Source organism: Triturus cristatus, chromosome 9, assembly GCF_964204655.1.
Source record: "Triturus cristatus chromosome 9, aTriCri1.1, whole genome shotgun sequence".
NCBI classification, from domain to species: domain Eukaryota; kingdom Metazoa; phylum Chordata; class Amphibia; order Caudata; family Salamandridae; genus Triturus; species Triturus cristatus.
Genome location: NC_140592.1, coordinates 325,725,423 through 325,746,462, shown reverse-complemented (window position 1 = coordinate 325,746,462; position 21,040 = coordinate 325,725,423). Strand labels below are relative to the sequence as shown.

General features: G+C 48.1%; 1 protein-coding gene across 1 annotated transcript in view; it reads left to right on the top strand.

The window, feature by feature from the left end:
• C9H3orf62 (chromosome 9 C3orf62 homolog) overlaps window positions 1-21,040 on the top strand; it is a 230,713-nt gene that overhangs the window by 14,983 nt on the left and 194,690 nt on the right. The gene's annotated exons all lie outside the window — the stretch shown is intronic.

The window sequence follows — 21,040 nt, the reverse complement described above, 5'->3', positions numbered from 1 at the left end:
TTGTTTAGCAACAGATTAGTTGATCTAAAGTACTTGATGGACACTTAATTTGAGAAGATGTGACCATAGAATGTTTTCATGTCATAGAATCTGCAATGAGTATTACTTCCCTCACTCCATAATAAATCATTCATTGGTTACCAATAGCCATCAAAATGTTTCCTGAAGTCACACAGGAGTAATTCACACTCCCCTTGCAGGTGTCATGAAGTCATCCTGTAGTAAGTATGAACTAATAAGGTTCATCGAAGACAACTCCATCCTTGACCACTCCCAATCCGGATTCCGCAGCAACCACAGCACCAAGACCGCCCAACTCGTCACCATAGACGACATCCGCACCCTCCTCGACCAAGGCCACACCGCAGCCCTGATCCTACTCGACCTGTCAGCAGCATTTGACACCGTCTCCCACCGCACACTCGCCGCCAGACTACACAACGCCAGCATACAAGGAACTGCCCTTGACTGGATCCGCTTGTTTCTCACTGGCAGAAGCCAAAGGATCAGACTGCCACCCTGCCTCTCTGAACCCACGGAAATCAACTGCGGAGTACCCCAGGGGTCATCGCTCAGCCCCACCCTCTTCAACGTCTACATGGCCCACCTCGCTGCTATCATCAGACAGCACGGCATCAGCATAGTATCCTGCTCCAACGACACCCAACTTATCCTCTCCCTCACCAAGGATCCCACCACCACCAGACTCAACTTCCAGGAAGGAATGCAGGACGTAGCATCCTGGATTAGCAACAGCTGCCTGAAGCTCAACTCAGAGAAAACTGAAGTCCTCGTCCTCGGACCCACCCCATCAGCATGGACACAACTGGTGGCTCACCGCCCCCGGCAGCCCTCCGACCCTCACGGACCATGGCAGAAACCTCTGCCTCATACTCGACTCCTCCCTTCATGAACCGACAGGTCAACGCAGTCACTTCCAGTTGCTTCAACACCCTCTGCTTCCTCCGTAAGACTTTCAAATGGATTTCCCCCTCCCCCTCCCCCCCCCCCCCCCAAGGCAAGGAAGACAGTAACCCACACACATATAACCAGCAGACTTGACTACGGAAACGCCCTCTACACCGGCATCAACAAGTCTCTACTCTGCAAGCTCCAGACGATACAGAACACCACCGCCAGACTCGTCCTCAGCATCCCTCGACACAAGCACATCAGCCAACACCTACGGAATCTCCACTGGCTCCCTGTCGAGAAGAGTCACTTTCAAGATACTCACCCACGAATGCCTCCACAACACCAGACCCCAATACCTCAACGAGAGAATCACCTTCCACGCACCCAAAAGAATCTGCCAATCTTGTCGAAACCCCACGCATCCACCGAGCCAGAACAGGGGGAAGAGCCTTCTCCTACATCGCAGCTCCAGATCAACATCAGACGTGCTTTCTCCCTGAACGCCCTAAGGAAGGCTCTCAAGACCTGGCTCTTCGACTAAACGGAACTGTGGATACCCCCACCCCTCCCAGCGCCTTGAGACCCTCTCAGGTGAGTAGCGCGCTTACAGTTCCCTGATTGATTGATTAAGCCGCACTCATTCTAAAGTGTTCATGAAATCATCCTGGAGTAATCGACACTTGCTCTAAAGTTGCCATGGAGTCATCCTAGAGTAATCAATCCTCAGGCATTGTGAAGTTGTCATAGAATCGTCCTGTAGTAATTAACACTCATCCTTAAGTTGTCAGTTGATGTTCCTTGAATAGTAAAAGATCATCACACATATTCAATTGAAGTAATCGGGACACCATCCCAGAGTAGTTCTTGTGATGACTCTTAATGCGGGCGCTTCCTGCTTGGGGTCAGGGGCTGCGGGACTTCCTTGCTTAGTAATGAGTCCTTTGCTGGAAGCGCCAGTCTTCTTGTGTGTTCGGTCATGGAGAAGGCTGCTTCTAGCTCTGCTGTGCCTACGGTGGATGCCCTCTGCCTCCTAATCGGTGAGGCTGTGGAGGCTGCTTTCAGGGCATGGGAGGCGGACCGTTCTCCTGCGAAGGTGCCTCGCTATGTTCCCTTGCCTGATGCTGTGGACCCTGAGGATGAGGATGATGTGAGTAGTCTCATTGTTCAGGGAGCTGAGCTCTCTGGCTTGTTTGGCCATGTCAGAATTTGGGGTTTCTTCCACGTGTGGTTGATGGCCTGGAGGATGATTTTTTTCATTCAGTATCACCAGCCTGATCCTGACTCTTTGCCTTTGCACGGTGCTGTTCGCAAAGTTCTAGCCCATGAATGGCGGGATGTTGACAAGTCTGTCTTTCCTTACTTTTTGGGTAAATGTTATCCTTTGGATGGTTTTTTAGTAGAGTTCCCTCAGTCAGTCAAGGTTGATAATTTGATGGCTGGCCTTTCCTCCCAGGGCATGGTTCGTTCTGATGACACCCTTCCTTCCGACCCAGTCGATAAGAAGGTGGAGGGTGCTGTGAAGCGGTTCTACACGGCTTCCAACTTCTCTGTTCGGGCTACGGCGTATTTCAACTACATGGTCTGGGAAACAACTGTTACGCAGCCATTACATCGCACTACCTTTACAACACGGGTGTTACAACGCAGTTGCATTTACATTGCATGCCATTACAACGCATGCTAAGGTAAGTAATGGATTATTTTATTTTTTTAGTTTAGGGTGGGTATGGGTTTGGGGGTACATGGGAATAGTAATTTCTACCCCTACACTATCCAGCACATACCCCACTGTTGCACTCACTGGAGAGAAATTAGTAATTTTACCCCTACACTATCCAAAACGTACCCAACTGTTACCCTAAAAGTATTTTGCGTTGTAATGTTATGGGTTGTAATCAAATGCGTTGTAAATGTAGTTTCTAAAAATGCGTTGTGATTGCATGCGTTTTAAAATCATGCATTGTAATTGATGTTGCGATGTAAATACCGTGTTGTAAAAGCATGCGTTGTAACGTGTCCTATTCACATGGGCCAGACCCTGTTGAAAGATTTCCAGGCTGTTCTCTTTGGTTAAATGAGGGGGAGGATGCCTCCTCTTTGTAAGATCTCATGGAACTCCAGGTGCGGTACCTGTCGGACATTTCCTTTGATAATTTGTGTGTGGTGGCAGCTGCTTCAGGAGCTTCCATTGCTGCTTGTCATCCTATTTGGATTCAGACTTGTAAGGCGGAGTCCTCTCAGAAGTCTGTCCTGCTCAAATTACCGTTTGAGCGTTCCAAAGTGTTTGGCCCCCAGCTGGAGGACTTGGTCAAACAGTCGGCTGAAAATCATAAGCTTGTAGCTCCCGTTCAGCCTCCTTTTCGGGGTTTGGTTATCCCTGCACTTTTGCCTTTCCTTCAGCCAGGCGTGCTCAGCAGCCCTTTCGTGGCAGGGGTTGTGGCTAGGGGGCCCCTGGAGGTAACCAGCCACTTTCCACTCCGGTGGTTCTGCCTCCACTCCTTCTCCAAACCAGCGACTATCAGCCTTATCGAGTTGGGGGTCGCCTTCGCTTCTTTTGTCATTCCTCTTTGGGTCCTTCCAATGCCTGGGCAGTTCAGACGGTGACCTCCGGTTACCGAATTGAGTTTTCATCTCGCCCCACTCCTGTGTTCCGGGAGACTCCTCTGCCACGTCCTCCTCTGAGGCAAGCGCCTTGCTGGAGGGCATTCGGCTTCTCTTGGAGAACGCTGCGATAGTGGAGGTTCCGCCCCTGGAAAGTGGGCTGGATTGTTATTCCATCCTCTTTCTGGTCTCCAAGAAGGATACCATGGACTTGGTATCATTCAGATCCAACACTTGCGCTCTGTGTTGGATCTGAAGGGGGTGAATCTTTACGTTCCTCGTCATCATTTCAAAATGGTGACTTGGCAGTCTAGCCTCCAGCTGGTGCACATGGTACCATGCCTCGCTCGACCTGATGGACGCCTACCTGCATGTTCCCATCCATCCGGCGGATCAGAGGTTTCTGCGATTTTTGCGGTGGGCACCCAGCATCTCCAGTTCCAGGTGTTTCCTTTTGGCCTTTTATCGGTGCCACAGGTTTTCCTGAACCTTTTGGTCCCCCTGGTGGGTATTCTCCATACCCGGGGCATTCAGGTTTTTCCTTAGCTTGATGATTTGGTTGATTGTTTCTCCTTCTTTCTCTTTGGCAACGGAGGATGTGGCTCAGGTCTGTCATCTTCTGGATTCTTTTGGGTTCCTCATCCACCACAAGAAGTCCTCCTTTCAGCCCTCCCGGGCTCTAAAGTTCCTCAGGGCTCTCTTACAGATGGATCTGGGAATGGTGTTCCTGTCCCAGGACTCTGTTCAAACATCTTTCTTGGGTGCTGTCTCAGGTGTCTTAAGATGTTGCCACCCCCTCCTACTGCCTCATGCAGGGTCAGATATACGCCCAGAGGCTGACGGTGAGTGACTGCTGACTCACGCGGCTTGGGCTTCTTGATTGGGACTGCCAGCCATTGACAGCTTGTCAGCAGCCTTCTGTCTTTCTGCTTTGCTGCCTTTTCCCCCTGATCTATTTTTTTTCGCCTTTCATATTTTCTGCTTTTCTGTCACTCTTTCACTTACTGCATTTTTCTGCTTTACTGTTGCTTTCTGCATTTATTCACTTTTCCTCTTGTCACTGTCACGCCTTTTCCTCTGTGTCTCCCCGCCGCTGCTCGTCCCCCGGAACTTCGCCCTCGCCAGCATCACTTGCCACCTCCCTCACCAGCAACACTTCCCACTGTTCCTGCCTCCCAGCTGTCCAGCCCTCCCCTCACACTACTTAATGTAGGTCACAGTGCGCCGCGCAGAGGGCGCGCCACTGGCACCCTGAAGACACCTGGACCGCGCCCAGCACTATGGGCCCTTGTCCTCGGACCATCCACCGCTACGACGCCAACACCCTCCTCGCCCTCAACACCGAATGCCACTCCGCCTGCCGCCGGGTGTTGCCGAATGACACCCAGGGACCTTTTTCCTGCTGAGACTACAGCTGCACCTTCATCTGCCATCGCACCCCAGCCCCACCCACCACACAACCGACAAATATCAGACCCGAACGCCTCGGCTGTATCTTGCTCAACACACGCTCCCTCCACAAACACTCCGTGGAGATCTGGGACCTACTCGACTCCGTCTACCCCGACATCGATTTCCTCACGGAAACTTGGATGAACTCCACCTCCACCCGGACATCACCACTGCCATCCTGGACGGCCACAAGATCATTCACAAGGATCACATCAACAAGCCCGGTGGCAGCATCGCCATCGTACACAAAGCACCCTCCACCTCACCACCCATTCGGATGACCACTCGACCGACCAACATGGAGCACCTCCACTTCCAGGTCCAGACTGACCTGGATACCACCCTCTGCTGCATCCTCATCTACAGATTCCCCCCTTCCCCCCCCCCTGAACCCGCCCACTTTTCTGCGACTCAATCATCGACTTCATCGCACCCCAACCTGACGCTCTGGCCTCTACAAACTACATCCTCCTCGGCAACCTCAACTTTCACCTGGACAACCTCAACGATGAGAACGCAGAGTTCCTGCTGGAGAACCTCACCACTGTCTGACTCAAACAACGTGTCACCTCCTCAACCCACTCAGCAGGACACAATCTCGACCCCCCCCCCCCATCTTCTCCGCCAGCAACAACATCACTGTCAGCCACACATCTGAGCTCCCGCGGATCGCCACTGCTGCGTCCACTTCTCCCTTCACCAATCCCCCCCCATATACCACCACACCCACCGCTACGCTCAGAAGTTGGAACAAGGTCACAGAAAAACAGCTCACCACCTTCCTATGTAAAACTCCACCGCCGACATCCACGGACGCCAATACCTCAGCACGCAACCTCCATCAATGGATCTCCAACTGCGCTGACACACTGGCTCCCCTCAAGAAAGCCCCAGGCAAGTGACACTAGAAAGCCAGTTAGTTCTCTCCCGCCCTTCATAAGTCCAAGCACACCTGTCGACGGCTCGAGAAGAGATGGAGGAGCACCAAGATCCAGGAAGACCACTCCGCCATCAAAACCGCTGTCACCGCACACCACCACCTCATCAGCACAATAAAGAAAGTGGCCCTACGCGAAAGGATCAATGCCAACGCACTCCATAGCAAAGAGCTTTCGCCGTGGCCAACAAATTCTCCAAAACCAGCAGAGACAGTAGAAATCCCACCCTCCCAAGACCTCTGCAACAAACTCGGCACCTTCTTCCACCACAAGATTAAGGAGATCTACGACAGCTTCAACAGCCTGGATACCCAAGACCCTTGCACCCCACCTGCAACCACCGCACCGAACAACAAAGGACCCCAGCAGACCCTGCCCAGTTGGACTCCTCTCACCGCTGACGACACCCTCAAGATCATGAAAAGCATCCACTCCGGAGCACCCTCAGACCCCTGCCCACACCACATCTTCAACAGAGCTGGCACCTTCATTGCCTCCATACTCTGTCGCACCATCAACTGCTCCATTAACTCTGCCACCTTCTCGGAAGACTGAAAACAAGCTGAGATCAACATCTTGTTGAAGAAAACCTCTGCCGATCCAATGGACCTCAAGAACTTCAAACCCATCTCCCTGCTCTCCTTACCAGCCAAGGTCATCGAGAAGGCATCAACGCCCAAGTTTCTGAGTTCGTTGAAGTGAACCAAATCCTGGACCTCTCCTAATCTGGCTTGTGAAGAAACCACAGCACCAAGACAGCCATCCTCGCGCCACAAGCTGTCCGCACCCTCCTTGACTGAGCCGAAACTTCAGCCCTCATCCTCTTGGACCTTTCGGCCGCCTTCAACACAGTCTCCCACTGCACCCTATGCACAAGACTCCACGACGCCGGCATCTGCAACAAAGCCCTGGAATGGATCCGCTCCTTCCTCACCGAATACAGAGTGCCAGACTACCTCCATTTTACTCTGAACCCACAGAGAGCAGCTGCGGAGTGCCTCAGGGCTCCTCCCTTAGCCCCACTCTCCAACATCTACAAGGCCCTGCTCGCAGCCATCGTCAGGATCCACGGCCTCAACATCGTCTCCTACGCCGATGATGCCCAGCTGATCCTCTCCCTCAGCAACGAACCCACAGTCGCCAAGAACAACTTCCACAATGGAAAGAAGGCTGTTGCTACCTGAATGAAGGACAGCTGCCTCAAGCTCAACTCTGAGAAGACCGAAGTCCTCATCCTGGGCTCCACCCCGTGTGCCTGGAACGTCTCCTGGTGTCCTGCAGATATTGGATCCCCCCTCCCCCCCACATACACATACCGAGCACGTAATCATGGAATCATCCTGGACTCCATGCTCACCATGAACCGCCAGATCAACACCGTCTCATCTTCCTGCTTCCACATGCTACGCCTGCTCCGAAAGATCTTCAAATGGATCCCCACCTAGTCCAGAAAGACAGTGCACTCATCAGCAGCAGACTCAACTATGGCAACATACTCTAAGCCGGCATCACCCAGAAATACCTCTACAAACTGCAGAACATTCAGACTCATCCTCTATATCCCCCACTGCAGCCACATCACCAGCCACCTGAGAGACCTCCACTGGCTCCCAGTCAACAAAAGAATCACCTGCAAGCTCCTCACACGCCTACAAAGCCCTAATTGACGCGGCACCTGCGTTCCTTAACCACCGTCACCCATTCCACGCCCCCACCAGAGACCTCCGCTCCGGCCATCTTTTTTTACAACTCGTCTGATTGATTGAATGATTGATTGATTGCCCGGCTCTGGTTGCAGAGTCAAGGGGTGTTGGCCTCCACCCTGCACATCCTTCCTTGGGCCTGTCTTTATTTGTATCCCCTCCTTCATCACATTCTGAGCCACTGGGATCCTGCCTCTCAGGCTTACGATTCCCTTATTCCTGTGTCTCCTGAGATTCGGGATTCCCTTCAGTGGTGGTTGTCCTCTCTGAATCTCTCTAGAGGTTTCGATCTTCTTCCTCCTCCTGTCATGGTAGTGGTGTCAACCGATACCAGTGCCACGGGGTTGGTTGCAGTTCTGGGGGTTTCCAAGGCCCAGGGCAGGTGGTCCCTTGTCGTGGCTTTCGAGTGCTCAAACTGACAGGATTTGAAGGCTGTTTGGTTAGCCCTTCTTTGGTGTGCTCCCCTCCTTCTGGACCATGCTGTTTGTGTTCAGACCGACAGTCAGGTTGTTTGTGCTTATGTCAATCGGCAGGGGCTGATTGCCTGGTCTCTGCTTCTCCTTTCCAGGAAGATCGGTCTGTGGGTTGAGAGGAATCTCCTTTCTCTCTTGGCAGTCTATCTTCTGGGGAGGGAGACTGGGCCTACAGACTCTTTGAGCCGGATGTTTCTGTCCTCTGTGACAATGTGTCTGCCTCCCATTCTGTTTCAGCAGATTCTCACTACAGGTTTGGCCTTCCCTGGCTACCACCCTTCTTCTGCATTTTTGCAGCCTGGTTCCATCACGATCGGCATGGGCGATAGATGCTTTCTCCATCCCGTTGTCCAAGGGCTCCTGTTTGCCTTCCTGCCCTTTTCCTTGATTCCCAGAGTCCACTGGAAGATTTGTGTGATCAGGCGGAGGTTCTTCTGGTTGCTCAGGAGTGGTCCAGGAGGCCTTGGTTTCCCCTTCTTCTGGATTTGTCAGTATGTCCCCATCGGCGGTTTGCACTGTATCCCTTTCCACTGCGTGCTCTTCTTCTCAGTGCATCCTCTCTGCTTTGCCTCCGGCTGGGGATTTGGCACTTGAGAGATTAGGTTTGTTGGATCACAGTTGTTCTCTTTAGGTGGCTCAGAGCATTCACTTGTCTCGCAGGTCTTCACCCCTGAGGTCTTATGGTCGACATTGGAACAACTGGTGTAGTGGGAAGGGTCTGTCTTCTTTCTTATGTGATCCTGTCAGGGCATTTGACTTTTTGCGTTCTGGTTTGTCATTGATCTGGCTGTCTTCTCTGGGCCCAGTGGGCTGCCATCCTTGCCATCCAGGGTTCTGCTGTGGCTTCTGTCGCTCCCTTGGTGGCTCGCCTTTTGCAGAGATTTTTAAGCATCCAGTTCTGGCCTGGGATCTTCCCTTGGTCGTGCAGGCGTTGACTGGTCCTCCTTTTGAGCCTGTGATTTCTGTTGACATTACGTTTCTTTCGTAAAGCCTAGGTTAATTTTTTGGTGGCCATTTCCTCTGGTCGATGGGTTGTGAGCTTGGGGCTTTGCTGGCTTCTCCCTGCAGGTTTGTCCTGACAAAGTGATTTTGTGTGTTAGTCAGTTTTTTCTGCCCAAGGTTTTGTCTTTCTTCCACTGTCAGGAGGATATTGTCTTTCCTGTTTTTTTCATGACCCCTCTTCACCCTAGGAGGAGGTTATCCATTCTTTGGATGTGCTGACGGCTTTCCAAATCTATCTGGATCGGATCCGTGCTTTTTGGCAGGTGGATTCCTTATTTGTTACGTATGGTCTCTCAGGGAGGGGCCTCAGGCCTTCCTTGTCCACTTGGACTCAGGTGAAGGGTGCTGTTCTTTTATCCTAAAAGGCTGCTCACTGTCCTCTTCCTTCTTCTGTCCAGGGCAGGCCCACTCGGGGGGGATTTCCTCTTCCTGGGCCATGTTTAAGGGTGCCTCATTACGTGACATTTGTAATGTTGCTACGTGGGCCTCTCCCCATACCTTTCCCATTACTGTCGTCAGTTTGGGATGGCAGCTTTGGTTGCTTTTGGCACTCCTGTTTTGTCTGCTGTATATGAAGTGTGATTTGTCCTGCTTCCTTTGTTATTAAACTGACCTGTTGACTTGCTGCATCCTTCTGGTCTTTTTTCCAATCACCATGTGCTTGGGTATGGGCTCATTGTTGAGGATTGGGACAGGAAGACGGACGAGGAGGTAATGCCCGGTTACTCACCGGTAATTTTCATTACTTAGAGTCCTGGTCTTCCCGTTCCAATCCTGAGCCTTTCCCTGTTGTGTTATGTGATTGTTTTGTGTTTTTTATTCCGTGAGTTTCTTTGGTATTCTCAGGTTGTCATGGTGACGTACTTCCCCCTTTATGCATGCCGGGTAGGTAGCGCCATATTGGGGGAAGGGTTTGAACTCTTAAGTATAAGGTTTCTGCGGAGCTGATGAGCTGCTCATTGTTAAGGAATGGAACAGGAAGACCAGGACTCGGAATAATGATGATAACCTGTGAGTAACCAGGCATCCAATGCTTACTTACTCTTGAAGGCTGTTTGTGGCATGGAGCATTAAACACAAACGTCAAAACAGCATGTGCATCATCTATAATAAATCAATATCCATTCACTGTTTTTTAACCCCTTTGCTGCTAGGCCTCCCCCCCCCCCCCCTCCTGTGCTAAGCCTTTTTTTGGCTATTTGGGGGGATCACGCTTAAGCCCATGTAACCTTTTGTCCACATAAGGTGTCCACGCCAAATGTGTGTCCTTTTCTTCCAACATCCTGAGGATTCTAAAGGCACCCAGGGTTTGTGGATTCCCCTGGAGCGGATCGAGCAATTAGCCAAAATAGAGAGAAAAAAATGGGGGGGTGGGGGGGAATTGGGAAGAAGGTTTTACAGAAGGAAGCGTCTGTTTTTTCCCTGCAAATGGTATCAACGAAGGGTTTAAGGAGTTGAAATCCCCATCTTCCCAGCTTTCAGGAACAGGCAGACTTTTGTCAGAAAACCAAAACTTTCTATTCAGTTTTGGCGTTTTATTGGGACATAGCCTATTTTTTCAGCTTTCAACCTTCTTCCAGTTAGTGGTAGAAATGGGTGTTAAACCAATAATGGATCCAGAAAGGCTATACATTTCTGAACAGTAGACACAATTCTGAATTCAGCAAGGGGTCATTTGTGTATATCCTAACAGTTGAAAAAAACCAGCCATTTGTGCCTATGTTTTCACCTGTAACTTCCAAGTATGGCAGATTTTTTAAAGCAATATACCGTTACGTCTGCTGGACCCTTCCGGTTGCTGGGATATATAGGACTTGTAGGTTCACCAAGAACCTGAGGTACCCAGAGCCAGTAATTGAGCTGCGGCTTGCAATGGTTTTTCATTGTGTACCGGGTATTCAGCAATTAATTTGTTAAAATATAAAGAGTGAAAAATAGATATCAAGGAAACCTATCTATTTCCGAAAGAAGAACAAAGTATGGATTTTAGAAGCAGTGGTTATTTTCACATTTCCAAATTTGTGTGTGTACCCATACTAGCATGTGAATTAAAGGGCATTTTTCAAAATTACTACTTTTTTACACACTGCCTTACATTTGGAAGGCAGAAATGCATAGAAAGTCCATTGGTACCAACATTTGTTCTACTATTCTGTTTCCCTTAGTCTCCTACTAAAAATGTTATCTCACTTGTGTGGGTAGACCTAGTGCCCGCAACAGGAAACTGCCTAAAACTCAATGTGGACACATTGTATTTTTCCAATTAAAAAGTATCCTTTTTTCGCAATGTACCTAGCTGTGGTTTTTGGACCCCATCTCGGCAGACGCCTAGGGAAACCTAGCAAACCTGTACATTGGTGAAAACCAGAAACCCAGGGGAATCCAGGATGGGGTGACTTGTGTGGCTCTCACCGGGTTCTGTTACTAAGAATCCCTCAGGCTGACTCTGCTTTGGGCACCCAAACAAGTGAGGTATAATTTTTTATCGGGGGAATGCTTGGTGGAAGGAATTTTGTGCCAGTGCGGTGATCCTTCAACTTTTCCACACAGACATGTGAGGAAAATGTGACTTTATAGCTAAATTTGAGGTTTGCAGTGGATTCTGGTTAAGAAAACTGGGGGAATCAACGCAGGCCACACTGCCAGCCAAGCGCCAGTCTGCCCACACTGCCAGCCAAGCGCCAGTCCATGCACACCGCTTGCCAAGCGCTAGTCCACACACACCGCCAGGCAAGTGCTAGTCCACACACATCACTACCAAACACTAGTCCACCACCAGACATGCGCAAGTCCACACACACAGCCAGCATAATGCCAGTATACACACAGCCAGCCAAGGGCCAGTACATACAGACTGTCAGCCAAACTCCAGTTCTCACACACAGAAACTTTCCCCGGTATCTAGTGGTTTCCTGCCCCACTTGGGGGCAGATGAGCCTAAACATATCGCTGGACTGCCCACAAGGGGGGCAGAAACAGCTAAAATGTGTGCCTAAAAAAAGGGGAGATTATGATTATGGGGGCCTCTCTCTGACATGTCCATAAACACATCCCTGGTGCCTAGTGGGCTTTCTAACCCCACCAGTGGGTGCAGATCAGGTGTAATAACCACCATATATCGCCCGGGGGGGCCAGCATAAAGACTGCCCAGTGGAGGATTTGACATCGGAATGCTAATTCTGGGCAGCCCCACCCCTAGGATAGGATAGAATAATATTTATATAGCGCACTTGTACCCAAGGGTGTCAAGGCGCTAAGCGAACAGGGAGGAGAAAAAGTACCAACATCGAGCTAGCAGGCAAATAACCCGGTTTTCAAAAGTTTCCTGAAGTCTGGAAGAGAGTCCGCCTTGGAAATGGAAGGGAGCAAGGAGTTCCAGAGTTTGGTGGCTCCCACAGAGAAGCGACCGCCCTTTCTGAACCTGTGAAGTCCGGGAGAAAACAGTCTTTTTGTGTGAGGAGTATCTCGGGGTCCTCCCTGGAGTGTACCGCTGAAACAAGGTTTTTAAGTGTGATGAACCATTGCTGTGCATAGCCTTGCACACCTGTGGAAAATATGTAATATTTTATTTGGCATAAGCAGCAGCCATTTTGGCTGAGGTGTTCATTTCCTTTCCGTCTTTTCCTGCCTGTGCTATCTATTTTAGTTGACTTCCTGACTCAGCTAAAAGCAATGTAAATGCTAAGAGTTTGTAGCTGCCAGTACATTTGTTGACTGTCAATCATTTGTTGCTACCATAAGCATTTCTGCTCCCCCTCCCATTTTGCTGACCATGTAGTTTTTATCTGCCCTTGTTTGTTGATAACTATTTCCAAAACTTGCTCTTCCTATTTCTGTTCACGTGCTTACACTGCAGAAAAACTATAAAAGCTCTGTGTTCTGTGACTTCAGTGTACTACCTCCTCCAGCACTTGAGCATGCTGTGTGGACGTGGTCCCACTCATGAGTGATTAATAAACTTGTTATTTATTCCTACTTCAGTGCTGATCTCTACTTTGTTGGTTTTTGAACCCGTTGACAAAAGGGTGACCCTGCACCACTTTACCCCTAAAAAGGTATATTTCAACAGTTGGCGCCCATTGTAGGACCCCATTGAAGACACGTCCGTCCGAATGAGTGGTCTTGACGGACGATTGGAATTTCACTGAGGAAGCGCACTGCACGAGGAGACCTTTGTCTTTGCAGGCCGACGTGACTGTTCCAGTTTTCCTGATTTGACCCTCCAGGTGGTGCCGGTTTCAACTGGGGTTGTCCTTGGCGCACTTTTGTAGTGACCATTAGGTCGACCAGAGATCAGCAGGTGGGAATTGGAGACTTCTATCTGGTAAGGTCGCTAAAGCGGCACTATTAATTTGTTAAGCCTGGGCTTTTTGTTTCAATTTGTGATTCACTTTTTGCAAAAATTGAAGGCAGGTAATGTGGAGATTTTTCTCCATTGAAGTGATAATATTTTAACATTTATGGTGAAGTATGCCTGTTCTCAGCACACTGTAGGTGGTGTTGCTGCTCTAGTGGTACCAAAACAAAGTTTAGAAAAAAGTCCGCTGGCTCCCCCAGAGGGGACACCTAATAAATGTACAGTACACTGTGGAACAAATACACAAAGAAAGATTCTGATCTACAATGGCCTGTGAATGGGTCATTTGATTTTAAAAAGATTCAATATGTAGAGTAGTGTTTATTTGAAAGAAAAAATAGACATGATGTGTTTGATTGTGTGCGTATGTGGGAGAAAGAAGTACGAGAGAGAGTGAAAAGAGCAGAAGCTATGGCAGAAAAAGAACAACGAAAAACGATATATCAAAAAGCGCTAGAATAAAAAAAGAAAAAAAAAGAAAAAGATAGGGAACGTCGATTAGAGGTTAATGGCCAGTATCCTATTAGGCGCCCTATTTATCCTATACTTAATAAGCCTCAGGATGACTGCATCCTGTTAGAATGCCCCCCACCCCCGTATAAATTCCCCACTCCAAGTGCCCCTGATGAGGCTTCCGACGATGAGCATTTGTCTTCAGATGACAAAAAACAAGATAGGCGACAGATTCGCTCTACTTTGACTAGAGCAGAAAAAGATAAATTAAAAGCCGCTGCTAGGGAGGAGGCTCGCCGGCCTTATGCGGCATCGCTCATTGTAACTATGGTTCAACAGTGGAACAGTGCAGAGCAATTTTGTTTTGTAGAAAAATTTGTTTGGGAGGTAATATTTGATTGTAGAAAAATTTCTCCGGAATTAGAGCCAAAGGTATATTTTATATATTGGGTTTATACCCCTTGGAGTAGAGCTGATGTGATGGCTCTTAAAGCTGCTTTGCCCGACCCCCAGAAAAATCCTGCCCCCTTCTATGAGGAGGTAGAAAGAGCCATTAGCTCCTGCACTCTGAGATATTGATATGTTCTTTGGACTTATTTTGCCCCCTGATATGTGGAGAACAATACGTAAAATAATGACAATGCGGCGTTTGGTGATACCTGGGTGTAATTAGAAAAAATAGATGCGGAAAGGGAGCCTGCACTGAAACCTCAGAAGGAGATATTAGATCTTCCTAAAGCTATTGTGACTAAGTTAAAGACTCGTAACCCCTAAGAAAATAGATTGGACTACGTTAGCGTCCTGTAAACAGAAAAAGGATGTTAGTTTCTGACTTCATTTCAAAGTTTGAGGAGACATTCCATGATTTTAGTGGTCAGCCATTGGCCGATGATGCGGATAAACATTTGTTTGTTGATACATTTGTCGTTAATATGTTACCAGAAATAGCTAGTCGCTTAAAGGCCAGCGAGAGTTCTTGAACCACGTCTTCACCAGTTTCCCTTTTGACCATGGCCCAATATTATGAGCAACAAGAAGCAAAAGGCAGGGAGGATAAGGAGGTTAAAGAATTAAAGACAAAAGTTATGTTGGCTCAAGTGTATGGTCCATCATTTAGGGGAGGTGAAAGAGGAGGACGTGTATTGTATACACCTGGAGCGCCCTCTTTCCCTCGAGCAAATTTGTCCCCTGATCAGTGTGCTTATTGTAAAGAGACTGGAAATTGGCGTTCTGAGTTACCTCTTTTGCGAGGTCAGCAGTACCAACAGGGAAGAGGTAGTGTGAGAAGACGCCCAAGGGAATTCAGGAAACAGGGGAGGTACAGGAGCTCGTCCCAGGTTTGAGGCAGTTAAACACGGACCAAATTGCTCTAATACTTTTGATAGACGAAATCAATATCAAATGTCTGATTAGTCTGATGAGGTCCTTGCAGATTCTGATTACGCATAGGGATGCCTAGGACAGGGTAAGGAACTGGTTGAGGTACCAGTAGATCAAATGGGTTCTTATGTTGATGCAACCTTCTTGGGATCTACTGATCGGTTTCTGGTTGACACAGGGGCAACCCGTAGTGATCTGTCTAAAAAAATTGGTTCCTAGGGCTCTCCTGTCCAGCACAATGTCAACATCAATAGGATTCGATGGGACACCTACACCTAGCCCACTTTCACAGCCACTTGAATTCAGGCTTGATAAATTCACTGCAGCATGTCCATTTCTGCTTTCCCCTAACACGTCAGACAACATTGTGGGTATTGATATGCTTAAATATTTTCGTGCCACAATATGTTGTTCTCCCGAAGGTGTGCGTGTTATTTTAAATACCAATTATCCAATGGTTGAGAAATCCTGTCTTATCAATGAGGATGCTGCTCTGGCGTCCTTACCTAGTCTGAAAAAGGAACGCTTTTATTGTTCCTATTTCTTGCCTCCCATCATCACAAAGTCTCTAGAAAGAAATTGCAATATTGTAGACAGCAGGTTACCTATTTAGGTCACCTCCTGTCTAAGGAGGGACGTGCACCCACATCAGATTGCGTTCAGACTATATTAGATACTCCTGTGCCCCGTACTCAGAAAGATGTCTGTGCACTGATGGGCCTCACTTCGTTTTGTAGGCAGTTTTTCACACATTATTAAACCTTTGTTGGCCCTTTTTGACTAAAGACGCTCCGATGCCTTTCCCATAGACTACTGAATGTCAGAATGTCTCCCAACAGTCACGCCAAGCTCTTTGTTCTGCACCAGTATTAGGAACTCCAGACTACACTCACTAACAAGAGCATGTGAGCTTAGTACAGACTTACTTGTCAATATTTTTACCGACAGCCAGTACGCATTCAGGGTGGCATATAATTTTGGTTGTTTATGGAAAGAAAGGGGTTTCCTCACCTCACATGGGACACAGATGGTGCATGGAGAATTAGTGCATAATCTTCTTATTGCCATAACCTATCCTAAGAAAATAGCAATTGTTAAATGTAGTGCACACAAGAAAGTGACTGATAAAATAGGAGCAGGTAAATGCCTTTGTGGATCACACGGCCCGTGAGACTGCAATGCAGCGAAGTACCACCTCCATGTATGTGGTGAAGTCACAAGCTGAACATTGGCATGATGCCAGGCAGGAAGTGCTGGACATACAACAATCTGCTTCTGCTGATGAACTAGATCAATGGTCTAAGGAGGTAAGATGGGATGATAAGGGCTGTTGGAGGAATAAAGATATGACCAAACGGAAGTTACCCACAGCCTACTTGTATCCCTTGATTCACATGGCACATGGACCGGCACAAGTTGTTGCATCCTCAATAGCAAAACAACTTATGCAAGTTTGGGATTGTCCTGATATTGCCGGCACTGCTAAAAAGATAGTCCAGTCTTGTCTGGTCTGTCTCCAGTATAATCTTGGAAAGTGAACACAAACGCCAACAGGAGGGTTTGCGACACCAACTGCACCTTTTGAGGTCTTGCAAATGGACAACGGACCGCATTTAATTGGGCAAGTTATAGAATGTCATGAAAGGGTTGGGGATTAAGCAGAAATTTCATGTCGCATTTCACCCACAGTCAGCAGGCCTGGTGGAGCGTTAGAACTCCACCCTGAAATTTAAATTGTCTAAAATACAGGCATCCACGTCTTTGAAATGGCCTGATGCACTGTCCCTAGCTCTGCTTTCCATCAGATCGATATCACATACTCGGTCTGGCCTTACACCGCATGAAATACTCTTTGGGAGGCCCATGAATATTTGGGGGGGTCCCTAAGCCTCGCCCTATATATGAGGTACCCCATGTGTTGATGAGTGACTATTTGTTCCAGTTAACTGACAGCTTGTCTTCTATTTATCAGCAGGTACGGGAAGTTCTTCCAGACAGGTCGCAGGGTGAAGACCACAATCTGCGGCCTGGCGATTCCATGCCGCATGCCCTCGTGAGCCCAGCTGCGTTGACAGACCACTGCGACATCCTGGTCACCGAGAAAGGACGAGCTGTGTCTCCTGAAAGATTTGAGGAAGTCTTCCCAGACTGCACGATCTCTGGAGCATCTAGATATCTGCTTCGATCCAGGAAGAAAGACATTTCATTGCAGAAAGGGGCTGTTTGAGGCACTGTTCTGGGTGGTTAAAGACTGACTACAAAGGGGGGTAGCTTATTAGTGACTACTCGTCTCAATGTTAGTGAAGAAACCAACGCCTGCCCAGGACCTTATGGCACCATCTGTTTTGTTTGCCGATGAAAATGAGCTCGCCTAAGAAGAAGGAGATCGCCGCGACAATGTGCAACGGCTGTACAATCTGCATCCTTGGTCTGACTTTGACTGCTGGCATCATCGTCGCTCTAATGTGGGTAGTGGAGGAAGTAATGCCTGGAACCTCCTCACCTAACATTTCTGTTACATCACTTGGTGCAAAAGAGCAGCATCATTTTGAATTGCAGCAACATGAACGGGGATACCAGCAAAATCTGAGAAACAATTCATTTCTTCAAATGTTGCATCAGACACACCAGCTAAGCAATGCTAATAACGGTTGGGTTTGTGGCAAGATTCCTCCTCATCGGAACATAAAAGGAATCCCGGTGTCACCGCTGCCATTCTCTCACAACGGCTCATGCCCAGCTTGGTTCAAACTTCTATATGCCTCTTATGAACAAAGTTTGTTACCCCAACGAAGATGGGGACCCACAAGCAAAAGGGACTGCTTTAGAAATGGAAGAATATAGTAAAAGAAGTGCAGCAACAAACAATGTGTATTCAAATTCTATGTCGGCTAAAGGAAATGGACCCCTTGCCATCTCTGTTGTCATGACCACTGGCCCCCTTTAGTGTACAAAGTACAGGCGATGTCCCAGTGGGCCACAATAACTGTACTGCAGTGTTGCAGATGTCTGCGAGAGCCCGAAGCTGCTTCCTTGCATCACGTCACACTTATTTGTTTGTGGAACTAAGGCATACTACTTCCTACCTCCAGGCTGGTCTGGCACCTGTTACATAGACTTCCTTCTACCACCTGTGTTTTTAGCTTCCCCAACCCACCATCAAGATTTGCAATTGTTCAGTCGCTATGCTGGTAGTAGGGGAAAACGTGCAATCGATGTCTCTGTAGTCGACCAGACAGATGCTTTGTTCCCTCTGTATTTCCACTTGTACTACTTGTCTACCATCTAAAACAAATGTCCAAAATGTAAATGCCCGTTTAGCAATAGAACCAGAAATCGGCGACAAGCTGCTATTTGATATGTACAACATTTATCGTACCAATTTTAAAGCATAATAAAATGTCTTAGCTTATGCCAAAAGGGGCGTCTGTGGAAAATGTGAGATATTTTATTTGGCATAAGCAGCAGCCATTTTGGCTGAGGTGTTCATTTCCTTTCCTTTGTAATGCTCCCGTCCTCTGCTGCTCGTCTTTTCCTGCCTGTGCTATCTATTTTAGTTGACTTCCTGACTCAGCTAAAAGCAATGTATATGCTGAGAGTTTGTAGCTGCTAGTACATCTGTTGACTGTCAATCATTTGTTGCTGCCATAAGCATTTCTGCTCCCCCTCCCACTTTGCTGACCATGTAGTTTTTATCTGCCCTTGTTTGTTGATAACTATTTCCAAAACTTGCTCTTCATATTTCTGTTCATGTGCTTACACTGCAGAAAAACTGTATAAATGCTCTGTGTTCTATGACTTCAGTGTACTACCTCCTCCAGCACTAGAGCGTGCTGTGTGGACGTGGTTCCACTCATGAGTGATTAATAAACTTGTTATTTATTCCTACTTCAGTGCTGATCTCTACTTTGTTGGTTTTTGAACCCGTTGACAAAAGGGTGACCCTGCATCAGTGTACCCCTAAAAAAAGTATATTTCCACACGCCATATTCAAGACCTTGAAGGAAATGCGCTTCCTGATGGGGAGCCAATGCAAGGCTCGAATTCGTTCTCTGGCTAACTGATACTTCGGGATGTTAAGAATCAGCCTTGCTGCAGCGTTCTGTACCACCTGAAGCTTGTTCAGGGATCCTGTGTTGATGTTAAGGTACAGTGTTGCAGTAGTCTATCCAGGAGGTGACTAGTGCGATGATAATGGGCTGATGTAGTATCAATGGGATATAAAGCAGTACTTTCCTCAGGATTTTTAAGATGTAAAAACAGGTGCTGACTGTACGGCTAACTTGGGCATCAAAGAACAAATCCTTGTCCAAAATGACCCCGATTTTATGCAGCTTTGACCGGTACAGAAAGGGCACCGCAATCTGCAGGCCACCAGGCGTTAGACCAGATGGAATTCTGTGGTCCAGCAACTAGCACCTTGGTTTTGTCCGCATTGATCTTTAATGAATTGTCCTTCATCCAGCGTACAATGCTGGTCATACATTGATTAAGCTTTTGGGCAACTGATTGCACATCGTTTGATTTAGAAACAATGATTTGTGTGTCATCCATGTAGGAGAACACCTGGAAACCGGACGATCTCACCAACTCTGCCAGAAGGGTCACAAAGAGGTTAAAAAGAGTGGGGCTAAGCGAAGAATCCTGGAAGACTCCACAGTAAAGGCCTTTGCTCTAAAGCCTCCACAATTGATTGTGTGAGATCTGCCAGTCATGAAAAAGTGGAGAGGCTGCAGGGCCCTTCCAGTAACTCCTACTTTCCGCAGTCGCTAAATCATGCGCACTGGAGAGATGGTATCGAATGCCGCTCAGAGGTCGAGCAAAATCAGCACCACAGATCTGCCGTTGTCAACCTGCGTGCAGAGACAGTCAGTGACTGCTACTAAGGAGGTTTCAGTGCTGTGACTGGCATGAAATCTATTCTGAGAGCTGTCATGGATTTCTTGGGATTCAATGTGTTTCATCAGCTCAACATTGATGAATTTCTCCAGGAGTTTGGCCGGGTCAGTGAGAAGGGATGTTCTTCAACTCTGAGGTATCGGTGTTGGGTGTTTTAAGAAGAGGTGAGACAATTGCTTCCTTCTAGGTGGCTGGGTAGTTGCCGGACATGAGTGTGTTATTGAAGACCTTGCACATGAAGTTGGCTATTAAGTCAAGAGCAAGTCTGAGTGTGGAAGGCATACAAGGGTCTGAGGGAGCTCTAGACTGAAGGCCAAGTAAAAGTTCCTTGGTTTGTAGAGCTGTGATTAATGGAAAAGAGGACAGGGCATGCTTCCAGAGAACCTGGGTAAGCTTCCCCTTAGACAGGTCTTCATTTTCCCCTTTGGCAACCTCTGTGATAGGTTCATCCTCTGCAGTCGGGGTGAACTCATGAAATATCTTAAGGACTTTCTCCTGGAAGTTGACTGCTTCTCTGTCGCAGAAGTCTTGGGAGGGGTCAGGAGCTGTGTCCCTGGTGGCTCGGCAATCTCCTTTATGACTTTGAATAGCATGCTGGAGGAATTGTCTGCCAACACTATCTTTTCAGTGAGGAAACGGGATGTGGCCTGAAAGATGGTGTGTTTGTAATCCCGCAAGAAAGATTTCTGTTGACTTTTCCCCGAGGGCAAGGGTCAGCACACCATTTCCGTTCTGGCCTATGGCATTGGTCCCTGAGAGCCAGGAGCTCTTCTGAAAACCATGGAGCCGAGGGTTTGGCTCTTTTAATGACACCGTTTTTGAATGGGGCAACTATGTCTAAGGCCCCGGTGATCTAATTGCGACAAC